The sequence below is a fragment of the Heterocephalus glaber genome, unplaced genomic scaffold (assembly GCF_053883595.1).
Source record: "Heterocephalus glaber isolate CG9 unplaced genomic scaffold, H.glaber_assembly_v1.0 deba00000676, whole genome shotgun sequence".
NCBI classification, from domain to species: Eukaryota; Metazoa; Chordata; class Mammalia; order Rodentia; family Bathyergidae; genus Heterocephalus; species Heterocephalus glaber.
Window position 1 is genome coordinate 29,073,560 of NW_028258156.1, and position 15,911 is coordinate 29,089,470.

Below are 15,911 nucleotides of genomic sequence, written 5' to 3' on the forward strand. Positions count from 1 at the left end.
TCACGGACCAAGGGCTAATTGTAGTTTACCCTGAGGGTTACTGACTGAAGTTTTGCATTTCATTTAGAGCAGTCGGTGCAGCTTAGCATTTTTTGTGTGTTGATGAGTATCTCACAGGTTTCGAAAGCAAATTTTCTCCTCTCATCAGATTCCCACACTCACATCCTTAATCTTACAAAATAGCCCGTCTCCTACTTTGCTGAGAATTCCGTCCCTCGCCATTCCTGTCCCTTTTGCATTCCCAGGCCACAAGGGTATTTTCATAAGGTCACCACACTTTTATCATGTTCTGTTGAGTTCTCTCCTTTTAGGTTCATCTCTCCCATTTCTTTATGAATTAAAAAACCACATCATCCACTTAGGTTCTGAGGTGAGAGCTACGAAAGGAACTGGGAATCAGGAGCTGCAAGGCATCTCTGGAACCTCTTGAGGCTGTCCCTTCACACTGGTGACAGGAGGGCCACCTTCCCAGCACCCCCTAAACTCTGCAGGCAAGCAAGGACGGAACACAAAGCAACACGCCGAAGCCCAACCTTCCCCCATTCACCTACTGTCCTACCTCTTCCCTTGCCATTACCTCTCAGTTTCTTAATAATGCTCTGCTGCACATTTGCCTTACCTAGCACCGAGGGACTGTTCACCCTTACATTCCTGCCTGCATCGGGCCACGCTGCTGGTAGTGGAAAAGCTCTTGCGGTCTCTCCATGGCTTTGTTTATGACTCCTTTCGCTCTCTGTGATAACTTCAAGAATCAGCTCTTTTTGATTTCTGGGTTCATGACATTTGTTTAATTATTATTCTCCCAATTTCTGTAACTTCATTTTTCTGTCTTACTGGCTAGCAAGTGGGACTGCTAATTTGTAAGAATGGGCATCTACCAAGGTTGTTTTGAGAACGAACTTTTATTTTTCTTGGTGAAGAACTGGGGTAATAATTATTTGAGCACTGATCTCTGGAATGAAAGAGAAAGACTGGAGGGAGAGGAAGAGCCCTCAGCAAAGAGATAAACAACAACAAAAAAAAACCCACAGGGCACAAAAAGCAGACTCAACATGGAGAAAGTGAAGATGTCCTGGACCAGACTGCGGCTGAAGAGGAGGTGAGTGGGAGATGCTAAGCTGCCGGGAGGTGGGTCAGGGAGGGGGACCACTCAGGTTACCTCCAGGTGACAAGGCTCAGCACTGGGAAAGGCAGTGGAAAGATGGGAGGGGAGGTGAACATCTGGGAATGATCCATGACACACCTGCTCTCCATCCACAGCAACCACCACCTGAAGAACAGGACAATGTGATGACCATTGTCAAGCTTTACAGTAACCACTGTGCTGAGAGATTCTGTCTCCTGCCACCATGGTGCTGGGAGTCCTGGCGGCCGAGCTGCTGTGTGAAATAATGCAGTGCACCGATGAAGTGAGGCAGCCATGCTAGGACTGGGCCCGGTAGCTGTAGGTGGGGTGGCTTCCTCTGCGGGTCCTTCTGATGCTCAGTGACCCTGGGTCTGCCAGGCCCTGCAGGAGCCTGAGTGCAGCCCGGCCCTTCACACAGGGCACAGTGAGGCCCAGCTCCCGCTCTGTGGAGTCTCCTCAGCTGGAGCTCCGAGGAGGCCTTTGTGAACTCTTGGGCAAGGTCTCCTTTCTCTAGATTTATCCATAACCCTGTATCATGCAGAGCAAGAGAAAAGCACTCCACAGGGTCCACGTCATTTCTAGGAATTAGTTCAGAAGGCCAGGAGCCAGGATTGCAGGGCAAGGGGAGCAGGCGTGTGTGGAATCTTACTTTTAACACTCAGTAGTCCAGATCTGTAACACCTAGAAGTCAAGTAAACAATTGAAAATCAAAGCAAGAGACAGTGTTTCATTTTTATCACCCTGGCAAAGAAATGCAGCAAGTAACTAGAATTTTCACATATGATAATATTATAGAGGAAAATAGTCCTATTTTACATCGTTACAAGGGTTGAAAATTGTTTGCATTTGTATGTGCACACATTTTAAAAAATTACAGTACCTCCGATTTCCTGATGTCCTACTGCTAAGAACCAAACATTGGTGATGCGGACAAATAATAAACATTATTCTGAGTTTTTTTTTTTTTTTTTGAAACAGGATCTCACTATGCAGTTCAAGCTGGCTTTGAACTTACTATATAGCTGAGGCTGGTCTCAAACTCACGGTGATCCTCCTGCCTCGGCCTCCTGAGGGCTGGGATCACAGGCGTGCACCACCATGTCCAGCTATTCTGTTAAATATTAGAAAAAATAGCTCTACACAAAGGCATAAGCAAAGTTTGGGAAAGTCATATAATTAAGCAATAACCAGTCAGTAAAGCTAGCACTGAAGATATACAATATAGCAAGAGCTCACAGTGCGTTTAACTGTCGATGCACGGCTAGTTACAGAAGGGCACTCACGGCCTCAGGTGTGCACACACCACTCTGCAATGCCACACACCCTTTCTCTTTCCAGAGAAGAGCTCTCAGGCAGAGCAGACACTGCCCAGCCCATTACAGCTGAGGAATCGTCTGTCCCACTGGGCAGCCTGCCTCCCTCCCGACGCCAGCCTGCGAGTGGACACCTGGAAATGGGGTGCATCTCGCAGAGAGGAGGTCCCAGAAAATTGGAAAGGGCAGGGAGCCAGTCACAGGGTCAAGGAGGAGGGAGAGAGGTGGGAGAGGGAGAATCTGAGGAGAGTGCTCTGAGAAGACCCACAAATTCAGTCTTGAGGAGGTAAGCAACTAGGGTTGAGAGCAACTGTCATCGTCATGGAGGGGGGAACAGTGGATAGCAGGGGAAGTGATTTCTAAGTCCTGTGTTTAAAAACATACTCAACCATTAGTGCATTCCAGGAAAATTTTGGTGAAGAATGCGATCTTGGTCAAGTTTTAGTTCTTCCAGGATATTACCTTTTTGGTGACTCACTGCCCATGTTAACTCATCAGGGCGTGCACTTTGTTCATGTTAGGTGATTTTCGTGGGCTGATGAAATATAATTTTGGAGTAAGTATTGAATTTTTTTTTCTTAAGTTTTAATATTACGTGTAACTTCATTCTCTTGCAAGAGAATTGGTAAATATTTTTTGGATGCTAATTATTTTATATATATGTGTATATATATATATATATATATGACAGACAACATACACAGGTAACTGGGTTTATTTACATTCATCATATAAGCATCGTTTTTTTAGATTTTAAAAGCAGAACAATAGACTTTTGACTGCAGTAACTACATCAGCATAAATCCTACACAACCAGCAGAAACATGAGTGCATGCTTATAGAACTTGATTAAATCACTATTATCCTACCATTTATTTCATTCTTTGGATTATGAACGTGGGTTCTGAATTTTTATAGAACATATATATTTATTAATGGTGTAACTTAAAAATTCCAACTATGTCACCAATTGTGATGTCTTGGGAATGACATCAGGGAATCTTTTTTGTAATTATATGTTGGTTAATTTCATCACAGAGTTCCCTCTGGTGCATTTGCCACCACTGGAAAAGCATTATAATACTCTTGACTTTCCACATTACAAGCAGCATGCTGTTATGTAGTCACTGAGATATCACATATGAAGTCTCTGGAAAAGTTTACACAGAAAAATTAAGTCATTTCTGTTAGTATTGGAAGAAGCAAAGGGAGTCTGGCTCTGGGAATTCCGCCAGCCCAAGGGCCCAGCTTTCAAATGTGAGTGGGATTGGATTTACAGGGTTTGTGCTTTCTATCAAGTGTCCCAGCCTGCGCGCCGTACCCTGACCTGTCCCAAGTAAGCTGCAGGCATTCAGAGAAGTAGATCCTTCAGCCTTCAGCTATGCCATCTCCCTAGTCACCAAACAGCCTTCCTCCTTTACACTAGCATCCCCAAACACAACTCCAGGTGTGCTGTAACTTTTCTGTAATTATGCTCATCTCTAATTAGATTGTATTCCTCAGGACAGGAAATGAGAGCTCTCTAAGGAACTAGGAGGCTGAGGAAGGGGGATTCCAAGATGAAGCACAGCCTGTGAAGTTCAGGGACTGAGTAAGACCCTGTCTTAAAGTCAAAAGTTAGAAATGGGCTGGGCAGGTAACAGTACAGAGGCCCTGGGTTCCAACCCCAGTACTGAAAACAAACAAATCAAAAGAGAATAGCTGCATACCATGGGCTTTTGATCGATAATCAATATAAGACAGGCTGCTTTTATGTTCCAGGCTTTTATGTACCTGCGATAGTGATGTCATATGTGCTATTTCGTTAGAAAACAAGAAAGTTGTTCAGGGCTTTCCTGTGCTTTTGACGATATCAGTACTTACTGTGTATGTTGCTTCTGGATGAAATTATATGGAATCATTTACAAAGCAGCTGTATTCTGACTTTATTTGCTCACTGTTTTTTTTCCATGCACTCTCTTTTCTATTGATTATGACTCAGACATGAGATCAGGACTCATCGGGTGTCTCAGGACTTGTGACTTATAAAGGAGAAACCTGAACTCAGAAAAGCCTGAATGTTATGTACAAGAACAATTGCTGAGCCCCTGTCACCTGCTAAGCCCCGGCGTGATTGCCAGACGACCAGGACGGTTAGAGATGATCGTGTAAGGATTAGACGTGGTGTTGCCCATGGTCGGAGCTCAGTGTTGGCAGACACGCTCATTCTCACAGCAATGTTTTGAATGGTTTACCTTTAATGCTATGGCTCCCAGTGTTTTTACATTGGGAAGGGCTTGAAAATTGACTGGAGGACGCGGATTCCTTCAGGGTTTCACTTTCAGTCTAAGATAACATACTGATACTTTGACTCTTCTAGGACTGCTCAGCAAGTAACTGAAACAGAGAGTGAGCAAAGCACCTTAAATCCTAGAGAGTATTTCTTGTTTTCTTTTTAAGTCTCTAGTTACAACCATCAGAGCTACATTATAATTTTCAGGTTCTTACTGTTAGGTATGAATAGCCCAATGTTCGAAAATAGAGGGAAAAATGACAGTGGAAAGGAGATAAGAACTTTCTCAGCTCTCTATATAATGATATTTAAATAAGAAGACATATTATATTAACATATATATATATATCACATATTACATTACCACACAACACACGCACACACACATATGTGTATATGTATGTCAGGAATGACAGCGTATAGGAAAGATAATCCTACTGCAACCCCTTCTGGTGTTCTCTGGCACTGGGGATAATGTAAACATTCCCCAAAGATACTCAAGCATGAATATATGAGCCTGTTTGCCTGTTTTTGTTGAGATTTTTGGCTTTAGTATGGCTTGGATTATTTGCAAGCATCATTGTGAAGCCATAGAAGAAAACAGCACGACACTGATTTCCATTCCTATTGATATACACCCAGTTGTTGAGGCAATCTATTAATAGCACCCCATGGCTTTGGGGTCTGACTTTTTCTCGGTCCCATCCCTTTCAAGTACTTCACCCCGGCTCACAGAGGAGTGTGACGTCTCCCTTCTCTGAGTGTCTCTCATACCTCTGTCCACGCTGCCTGTAGTCCTCTTGGTCTTTTACACCACCATCAATTACCATCCTCTAACCCATACCCAGAGCATCTCTTTATTACTGAAAAGGCCACAGCTTTTCATTGTATTCAGCGAAAGGCACAAATGGCTTCAGTGGGTATAAAATAAACCATCACATAAGCTGCAAAATAGTTCACAGGCTCTCAGCTCTGGCTCCTTATGAAGAAGCCAGAAATTCTGGTGATGTAATTTGAATGTCTGCTCCTGGTGCCATAGCAACACCGAAGTGCCCAGCAGCTTGCGTATGGTGCATAGGGAAAGCAAGGGCCTGGGTTCCATTTACACCATCACAGCACCGTGGGCCAGCAGGGTCCAGTAGGGTCGATAGAGTAGCTCTCTCTGGCTTTCAGGTGGTTGCTTCTTCGAGCCCCCTCAGTGCCTGGTTTCACAATATTACCAACCCCATGACCAGGGCTGCACCTCGTGGCCTCATGGAAGGCTCCCTCCCAGAGGCCCCGCTCCAGTACCATCTGTCGTGGTGAGGACGGGGTCCCCACATCACCTGGGGAAGAGTTAACACGACGCTGTCCAGGGCGTCACACGTCAGCAACCTCCAACCGCTCTTGTTCTCTTCTGATCAACCTCATGGTGTGATCGAAAAACATGGTGGATGTTTAAATTGAAAAAAAATATATCAAACATATATGTATTACAGTAAAAGACACATGAATCCCCCTCGATATTCTCCCCCTCACCTGGAACACACTTATCTCATCCCCACCGCCTTCTGAAGCGGTTCTGAAGCCCTTTCACATGCTGTCTTCAGCTTCACCATGGTTGCCTTGACCTCCTGGATTGATGCTTATCATTTCCTTTCATGGTCATGTGCACTTGGGGAAGAGTCAGAGGTCACATGGTGCCAGATCCAACCTGGTGAATAAGGTGGATGGAGCCACATCATCACATCTTCCTGAGCCCGCCTTTCCCTCCTGTGGAACTTGGCAGTAGACTCACCATGATTTCCATCAGACCCCATACAGGAAGGAGCACTTCCAGAACTGTTTCAGGAAGTGGCAGAACCAGGGATTAGGAAAGGGAGAGGATTTTGAGCAAGATTAATGGCCATGTGTCTTTTACTGTACTAAACATTTTTATTTAAACGTTCACTTTATTTAGACTACTCCTTGTATTACTAGACAGAAACATTGCATCCATACATAGACTTAGGTATCAATTTTCTGCTGCTTAATCCAAGAATTTACTCACTATACATGGGCTTTCAAATATCCTGTCTGTGAGGCTCCCTGGAGACTTTCCACTTCCCAAAAACGGTGTGATGCAGTTGCTGACAGCCTTGCTTTTCATCAATGCTCCCATTTGTATTCTGCACCCATTAAAAATAGATATAGAGTCAGTTATTACAAAAGGAGAAAAATATTAACTGAAGAGGAAGCAAGGCTAGATTGGTAATTGGAGAATGCATACACACACAATTCATTTTTCCTTCAGTGGGAAGGAACTACTAAAACATAGAGGCAAGGCAGACACTTTATTATCACTACGACTTCACCACCTAAAGAGCTGAGTGAGAAATGACTGTTGTTGGTTTGCTGTTTGGTTTCTTTGTCATTTTTGTCTTCAGAATGTACAACAAACTCAGGTAGAAACAAAAAGTTTTGAGCAATGTGAAGCAGTACAGAGATCAAAAACCTTATTGCTAATTACACAGGAGAATTACTGAGTATTTCACAATAATCAAGAAATGAAGGATCAATATTAAAGGTTTTGCACTGTACAAAGGAACGAGAGAAGGACTGACCAACAGTGATAAGAGAAAATAAACACCGATCATCTCACGATTTCTTTTAGAGAAATCTTTTCAGTGTTTAGCAAATATACTGACAAACCATTTAGAAGCAAAAACCAGACTCTAATAGCATGGTGTGGGATAAAACCAAAAACAGCTTTATACTGCTTTAATTAGAAATAGAATAAGAATAGAGTAAGGGCAGTGGAGAGAGAGGAGACAGAATGGGGCGAGGGATCAGCAACCCATCAACCATCGTTCAATCTAGACCCCCCACTGTTCCCTCAACAAGGCCAGCAAATTAAACCCATGTCACAGCCTCATGAAATTTATTTCCATTTTGTAAGACATTATTGTATTTAAAATGAAAATGCTCTTCCATTCCCAAGTAAATGATCAATATCTTAAACATCCATGAAAACTGCTGAGAGGAAAATCACTTTCATGACTTTTGCAAGACCTTTGAGGCCGTGGGTCTCACTGCCCTGTGCTGCCCTGTGATTTTGCTCCTGTCACTCTGCTGTACAAAGCAACGAAGTGCTTCTCTCTCCGGACATCAGAGTGATCACAGGACTTGCAGAACCCAGAAGGTAAATAGTATGTGCCTCTAGGAATCATCATAAGAACACTTGCACATTGAGGGGAACTTAAATAAGGATAGAAAGTGAAATTAAAACCTGCTTCTTGAATTTACCCAAAGACACAAAAAGAAAAAAAATGTTTTCACAGTTGTCAGGGCCCCCAGTTGACAAGAAACCCAGCTGTATAAAGCAAAAGAAGAAGTAGCTGGAAATACGAGTTGACATCAAAAGTCCTATGCAATTTAAAACTGAAGTAGAGATCCCAACAAAGAAAAGGGTAGAAAATAAAATGAAATGGAATGTTACACTTCTCCTTCTTTGTGACTTGAATGATGTATCTTTTTAGGCTCACATATAGAGTATAATCACAAAATTCATTCTTGATAAAGGTTAGCTTGCTGAGAGGGACTCACCTAAAGTAAAAAAAAAGGTTTAAATATGTGATTAAAATTTTCTCTCTAATCAAGAAAGCTATTGTAGGAGCAGGTAAATTTCATTTATGATTAAAGCTAGGACACCAAAACAGTTAATATATGCAGGAGGAGATAGTGAAATATGAGTGTAAAATCATCAGGACAAGAATGAAAAAAGCAAAGGATATTAAAGTAGAATTTTATATTACCTTAGTTCTGTTTGGATTAACGAAAGCCTTTCTACAGTGAGTAGAAGTTTCCCCAAACTATTATGACTACAATTTATTCTTGATCAATTGACATTTTATAGTTACACAATTGGCAGTGTCATGCATATAGTAAGAAAAATTTTTAACATTTCCTAACAATAGAGAGATGATAGAAAAAAGTAAGTTTTCATTTCAATCCTGAAACAAACTTCTGATATCTGACTCCCTGTGTAACCTGTAATGTGACTCAGGATGAGAATGCTCTGATTATTTGGACTAAAACTCCTCTTGTCTTTAGTAGTAGCTGCTCATCATCACAAATGAATACACCCTGCTCTCTCCTGAGCCTGGAAGCTGGCTTCTGAAGGAGTGGGGCAGACCCAAGACCTAAGGTGCTCTGGTCAAGGCCCAGGAAAACAGCAAATGACCACCACTAGCTAAACCCAGTACCTGCATCTATTGTCTTTTTGTTACACAATTCTTAATTTATATGCGTTAATCTTGGCGATTAGAGATTTTTGTAGTCTTAAACCATCACATAAAGTTGGATACTGAAATACCAAACTGAAAATGACAATATACCCGCATAACATTTATTGAAAGGACGTTTTCAAATACAACTACAGCATGTTATCTTTGTTTACTTATTCAGCAAAAATACATTCTTGTTGTGTTGTAGAAATAATGCTCTACATTGCCATACAATAGTAACCCAGTTAGGCAGCCCAGGGCCTTGGTGCTCATGGTGTTTGGGTGGCACAGACTACACACACACACTCCGTGATGCTGGGTCATATCTCCTGGGAAGTGCATATCTTGACTCATACCTTCTGTAAGCCCAATTGCTTTAAAAGAATTCTCTCTTCTCAAGCAATTGGTCAAATAATCCAGAGCTAAGTAAAGTATGTGCATTTGCTTGACCTGAGACAGTGAGATACAAGGGGAGATTCTTCGGGCTTCTAGAGGAAAACTTGCTGCCTCCTTAGGAGAAACCCTTGGGGAAACAGGCTCATTCTCGTGGTTGGGATTCCTACAGCTGCTGCCCCCGCCCCCTGCCCCCAGACTTGAGAGGATGCGGAAGCAGGGCTGACTGCGTCCTCGTCCTCTGGCGTGCTTGGCCCAGCTGTCATCTACATACACCAGGAGGAATCCAGGTTCCTGTAACTCACCTGACAACACTGCGAGTGACAACAAGGAAAAGATTGCTGTGTGAGGGAGGGCAGGAGGGAGGACAGGGACAGGAGGGCACTGGTGGGGCCCCCCAGGCTGAGAGCCGCCTCCACGAAGCAGGATGCTCCAGACAGGAAGTGAGCCCTGCGGGCTCTCAGTCCTCACTCCCAGGAAGCAAACAGCAGCTGAGTAGTCAGGAGCATGAGTCAAGAGGGCTCAGAGTGGGCCGTTAGCAGGGGCAATGTTCCGATGATTAACGGAATGATGATGATGATGATGATGATGATGATGATGATAACCTTTGTGAGTCAGGGAGGGAGATTTCCTGTCCATTTTTAAGAGCCATTAAATTATTTGAAGTTTGGGAAGGAAAAATTATTGTCTTTTTTTCCTTCTATGTAATAGTCAATGGGATGTGTTCAATCCCAGTTAAAATGCGATATGTAGCAAACAGTAAGCACATTGCATTTTATAGGGCTGAGAAAACTAAAATGAAATTAATTAACATCATTCTTTCTTAAGGCATGTACATTCATTTCCAAAATATTTGACTGCAGGAATTTCATAGACAACATAATGACATTCAGTTGGTAAAATTAGTTCATAAGAAAGACCCAAGACAGTGTTATTTTAATGAAAAATAAAGTGTCAAAAATGTATCCTGTTTTTAATTAGAGAAATCAAAATAAATTAAAGCCATAGGATTATAGCTGCCAAAGGGTGTTCTCCCCTAGAACGATCCTTTTTCAAGACAATATTGTATTAAAAATAGGGTAATTGAGACAAGAAGCAAGGCTTGCAGAGTTAGAAATAAATTTAGTTTACTGGGCAGATTTAAATGTTTTTAAATTTTTCATATCGCTACTCTTCAAAAGTTATAGATCAGGGCAGGGGATTTAGCTCAGTGGTTCTGCCACCTGCCTCACAAGGTCAAGGTCCCAAGTTCGATCCCCGGTACCAAAAAAAAAGTTGTAGATCATACATATGTTCCTTAAAGTATTCACCTCCTCACTAAAATGTTCGCTATGAAAACCTATTAGTTTCCCAAAATATTTATAGATATCCTCTGTGTACCATGCCCTACGCCAGGGACATTGAAAACAAGTAAAAAGAAAATATATGATTTTCTTGCAAACCTAAGATATTACACCATGTCAGACAGAGTGGGAGAGAGAGAGAGAGAGATGAAGCCATGTTCTCCCAAGCAAACTGTCTTCCCCAAGCTGAGATCCATTTTGACAGGAAACTCTCAGCTCTCCTGTATGTGTAGGGTGAGGTGCTCTAGCCAGAGGGGAAGTGTACTTGTCTGGTTGGTGCTTAGGAACTTTACTTAATCTTTCAAAAAACCCTTCCTACCCTTCTAGCACATCTCAGAGTTTGAGATAAGAATTTTATTCTCATTTATAAGCAGAGAAACAAAGCCCAAGGAGGGTACTAATCCCCTCCCACAATGGCTTCCAACTTTATTTGCTATCACATGATTGCAAATATCTATTACCCTGTGTGTCTTCCGACCACTATGGAGGTTTTGTAATCCTACAGCAAGCCAATAGCTTCTGTGCACCTCAGCATTTGGTGCAAATACAAGGCCCATTCTTTTGAAGTCAGCATTAAGCTTTCAAAAAGCCCCAATTAACCTAATTTGAAAGCTAAAGGCTAATAATGGTGGCAAAATAGGAATGATCTAAAAATAATGTTATCAAAGTAGTTCACACATAGTTCCCAAGATATTTCTAACAGTTTTGTAATTTATAAGTTATTTCTGTTATTATGAAAGATGAAATTATAATTCTTTAAAGCTATGCACGAATGAAGACTTTCTAAGTTTTTTTTTTATTGTCCTTTTTTCTTTTTGAACTATTCCAATACGATGAAAGCAACACCATGGAGATCATTTTTGTTATATCCTTTGAGTGTTTTTTTGTTGTATACTTAGGGTAAAATTTCAGGTTAACACAGGGAGATATTATTACCATTGCTTAACTGGCAGACAACCCAGGCCATAGTGGAGGAGTGGGTTAGACTTGTTTGGAAGAGAGAAAGTAGCTGACGGAGAACACACTAAATCGGATGTTGCCAATGAGCTGACACAATGTAGTCCCTATTCCTGGGAGAAAAATTTCCTTTAAATATATATTTTAAAGATAAAGGCATAAAAGATCATCTTGTGTCTTGTCAGCTTCTCAGCAAGGTTAATAGTTGCCTGATACGTAATGTGCGCATGGTCACTCTATACTAGTGAGGTAACAATGCAACTATTGTCTTGATCTTGAGGGCTCATGTCAGAGCAAAACCTTTGTATCAATGAATACAATTTCAGTATTCAACTCAGTATCTTCACTATTTAAAACAATATCTTTTTCTCAATTTCTAAAGTTTTAGCTGTTATTTAAGGTTTTTTTTTCATCTTGAATTCTTTTAAATAGACAGTCTCATGAAATGGTTGGGTATAACTGTTTCATATACACGTTGTGAGATATAAAGATTGAAGAATGTGAAAATGACAGAGTTGGTAATGACGTGCGTCTCCCCTGGAAAATACACTCATTAATCCGAAAGTGTATCAGTGAATCTGATGTGAAAATCTGTTTTGAGTAATTAAAAAATTGCTGCTGTGTTTACATAGCAATTGACCTTTTAGGAAATTTAGCAAAAAGTTGAATAAAAAGAGTTTCTCCCCTTTAACACTTCAAGGAGGAAAGAAGGCTAGAGCAATATCTATGGAGGGTAAAAATCCTTAAAAAATCAGTTTCAGATAAGTGCCCCAATTAAAAAGCTTGCATTCCACTTGTGGGTCTTGTTTAGCAGCTTTGTTTGACTGTGGTAAAAAAGATTGGCTTCTGAGAACTGGACAGACTTCCACAAAAGACAGTTTCTGTGACTTAATTGATCCCTGGGTGGGAGGGAATGTGATCCTGCTTAGCAGGCTCTCGCTGGGGCAGACTCTGAGCAGACACTATGGGGAATTCTCCCACTCGCGCTCAGCCGCTGGCCCAGTTGGGTAGCATCCGCTGCCAGTGAGCCAAAGGTCACCCGCTCCACACAGAGAGCTCTGTGACCGACACAGACTGCAGCCTCGCGGCCAGCACAGCCGGATCCCAGCTGCAGTCCACTGCTCAACAGAGGAGCAGAGGGCTCCAGAGCAGCACACGCTTTCTTGCTTGTCAAATAACTCCTACTGAAACGTAAAGAGAGTCAGTCATGCAAAAGGGGGGACTGGATCCTTCATGTTTTCTGATAAAATAATTGCTATTGATGAAAATTGATCTTGAAAGATATATACAAATTTTCATTACACTGGATATTTGTGCTGCATTGTTTTTTCCAAAGGTGGACTCGATTTTATTCAGAGGAAATAAAACATTTTGAGTTTGCAATGTTGAAGTGAGGATGCTAAACAAAGAATCGATAGGCTCCGAACAAAAATTTAGAAATTATATCCATATGTGAATTTTAGAAATGTGACTTATTTATCCCATAAAGTTGAAATCTCTTTATTCGTTACCATTCTTGAAACTATTTCACTTAATTAAATCAGGATTGTATCCATTCTACGTGGGAATGTTTTGTTTAACCTCTTGCATTTTACATTTTCAGTGCATGCGTATGTAAAATGTTGAGGTGAGAGGGGAAGTCGAAGTAGACGGTGACCTACCACATCCCACAACGTGTTGGTTACTGCATCCTACTCATTGGCTCTGAGTATCTGTGGCCCCCGCAGGCCTTGATGACATAGACATTGAAGAGCAGGCCTCCCAATCACTCTCCATCCTCTCGTTGGTCTGCATGCTTCCAAGTCCTATCCAGAATGACCGTTCTAGAGACCCAGGGCCCCAGGGCCATGTCCCAGCTCCCTGTCCTCATGGGACACAGGGGGACTCTTCATGACCCAGGCCCCATCCAGCTAGCTGGGCCTCTGCAGTTGCTCTGCCTTAGGTCCATCGAAGTTCCTGAAATGCGCTTACTGGCTGGTGCCCTGTCACTTACTGCTGCCTGAGGTCTATGGTCACAGCCCAGCATCATTCTCACCCCTTTCTTCCTGGAAAGGAAAACCTCAAACACCAACTGGTTCTTTGGCCCCTTCCATAGGGCATTTGGGGCACTCTGCTGCTCCAGCGGTGATAGCCATCTGTCTCAGCACATCCTGGCTCCCAGTTTATGAGCTTAGAGACAGCGGATATATTGCAGAAGGCTCTGATATGGCCACCCTTAAAGTAAGAGGACAAAACCCAAGTTCCCCTTTGTTCTCAGTGCTAGATGATATTGGGAGAATGTGCTACTGTCAATATTTTTCAGGCACAAATGCCAACTCAGAGAAGAGCAGAGAAGAAAGAGAAAAGAAACTTTGTTCCTTAATGACAAGCTAAAGCCACTAAATTATCTGTGAACCAACTGTGTGCTGAGTCTCAGTAGGAGAGATGAAAAAGGACACGTTATTTAAGCTGCTTCAAGTCGAGGGTTTTGTTCTTTGCAGCCTAAAGCATCGTAGTTGGCACAAATCACCTGGCTTCCCAAGAGGCATGAGCTTGTGAATATGGACCTCACTTGGGGAGTGTGCCCTGCCTCCCTCGGAAGGCTTCGTCCTTCGGAAGGGATTTGTCACTGCCACACTCTCGAATTCACCTCTTCTGTGCCTTCTCCCCACTGCCTGGCACCCAGCATGGCGATGCTTTGCTGACAGGCGCAAGGCGCCCTGTGCACTCGGCCCTCCCTCCTGTCCTCGTGCATGGGGACACAGTGCGTAGGAACCGAGTGCCTGCCCAGTGAGTCAGTTTATGTGGGGTTATGTCATTCTGGGGCTCACCTTCGTGGAAGTGGTAAGCAAATTATCTTGTGAAAGAAGACAAACGATGTTCCCTGTTCTGTGTTTACCATAAAATACCAAATCCGTTTAAAAATCGCATTTTAAAGAAGAATTGCTAATATATAATTTTGAAATACATTTTCCTTTGGTAGAAAACTCCTTTGAGCATTCAGAGCTTGTCACAGATACAATCAGAATGTGCTCCGCAGAATGCCCTTCAAGGTGGGCACATCAGTGATTTTAGAGACAGTTCCCAGGGAGGGGCCCTCAGTCCTAGCAGGGATAATTCATTCGCCCAAGATTAAATTCACAGGAGCCTCATTTTCAGAGTCTCTGAGGCTGACATGCTCTTCTCAGTCAGGTCTTTCTCTCTCATTGTGACAGGACATCGGTCACAGTGCTTGGTGCCAGGGAGTGGGTTAGAGACAGACAAGCCCGCCCGTCTCTGGGACAGATCCCCACCCACACATGAGGACAGGAGGAGGCCCCAGCTCCACCCAGGTGCTGCACAGTGGGTCCCAGATGATCCTCTATGGGCCCCCATCAGAATCACCAGCAGGTCTTGTTAAAACACTAGCCCCTGTGCCTCTTCATGGACTGACTTCATCAGCTTCCTGTGCCGGTTTGGAGCTCAGGAAATGCTGCTTTAGAATGCTGATCAAGTATGTGAGTTTTAAAGCCACCACCATTGTATGGTTGCATTTTCACTTGGCTCATTTTCTCACCTCTCTCACCTATGGTCCTGATTTATTTCCCATTACTGGAGTGAGAAGGACACCTGGCCACTTGGCCACTTCTCCACTCGGCAGGCCACGGCCAAAGGGAGGCACTGTCTGCAGCCACAGCTGAGCAGGCTGGACAAGCAGGTGTTCTCTCTGAGAGTGTAACCTCGCAGTCTGCACTGAGGGATTGGGCTGGGCTGCACTCTCACTGCAAGCCTCCTATTTTGGCAGATGCCGGAGAGGTCTGTAGATCCCCACATAAGGGGGGTGCTTGTGGATAATTTACTGTTTGGGATTCAATTTTCCTGACTTAGTAATTAGAGGAAAATGTCTTTATCATGTTGTATTTAAAATGTGCATAGTGTGGACCCACTTCTATTAATTTCTATAATTTCATAAAAAGTTAACAGTGTTAGCAGCTAGAAGCAACATTAATTAGTTTTCTTAGCTTCTGTGGGTCACAAGCCTGGGCAGCACTTGACTGGGTCCCCTTCTCAGAGCCTCGTAGGAATCAAACAAGGTGTTGGCCCCTCTCAGCAAATAGAGGCTCCCTGCAAATCCCTACCACATGGGCCCCTCATGCCACAGCACCTTCAAAGCCAGCAGGAAAGTCTCTGAGTCTTTAGGCCATCTTTGAAAGGGTATTCTCCATGAGGTCAAGTCTGCCCAGGAAGTATCTCTTCTCATGAACTTGATGTCAGCTTCTCAGCCATGTGATGACCTCTATTTAC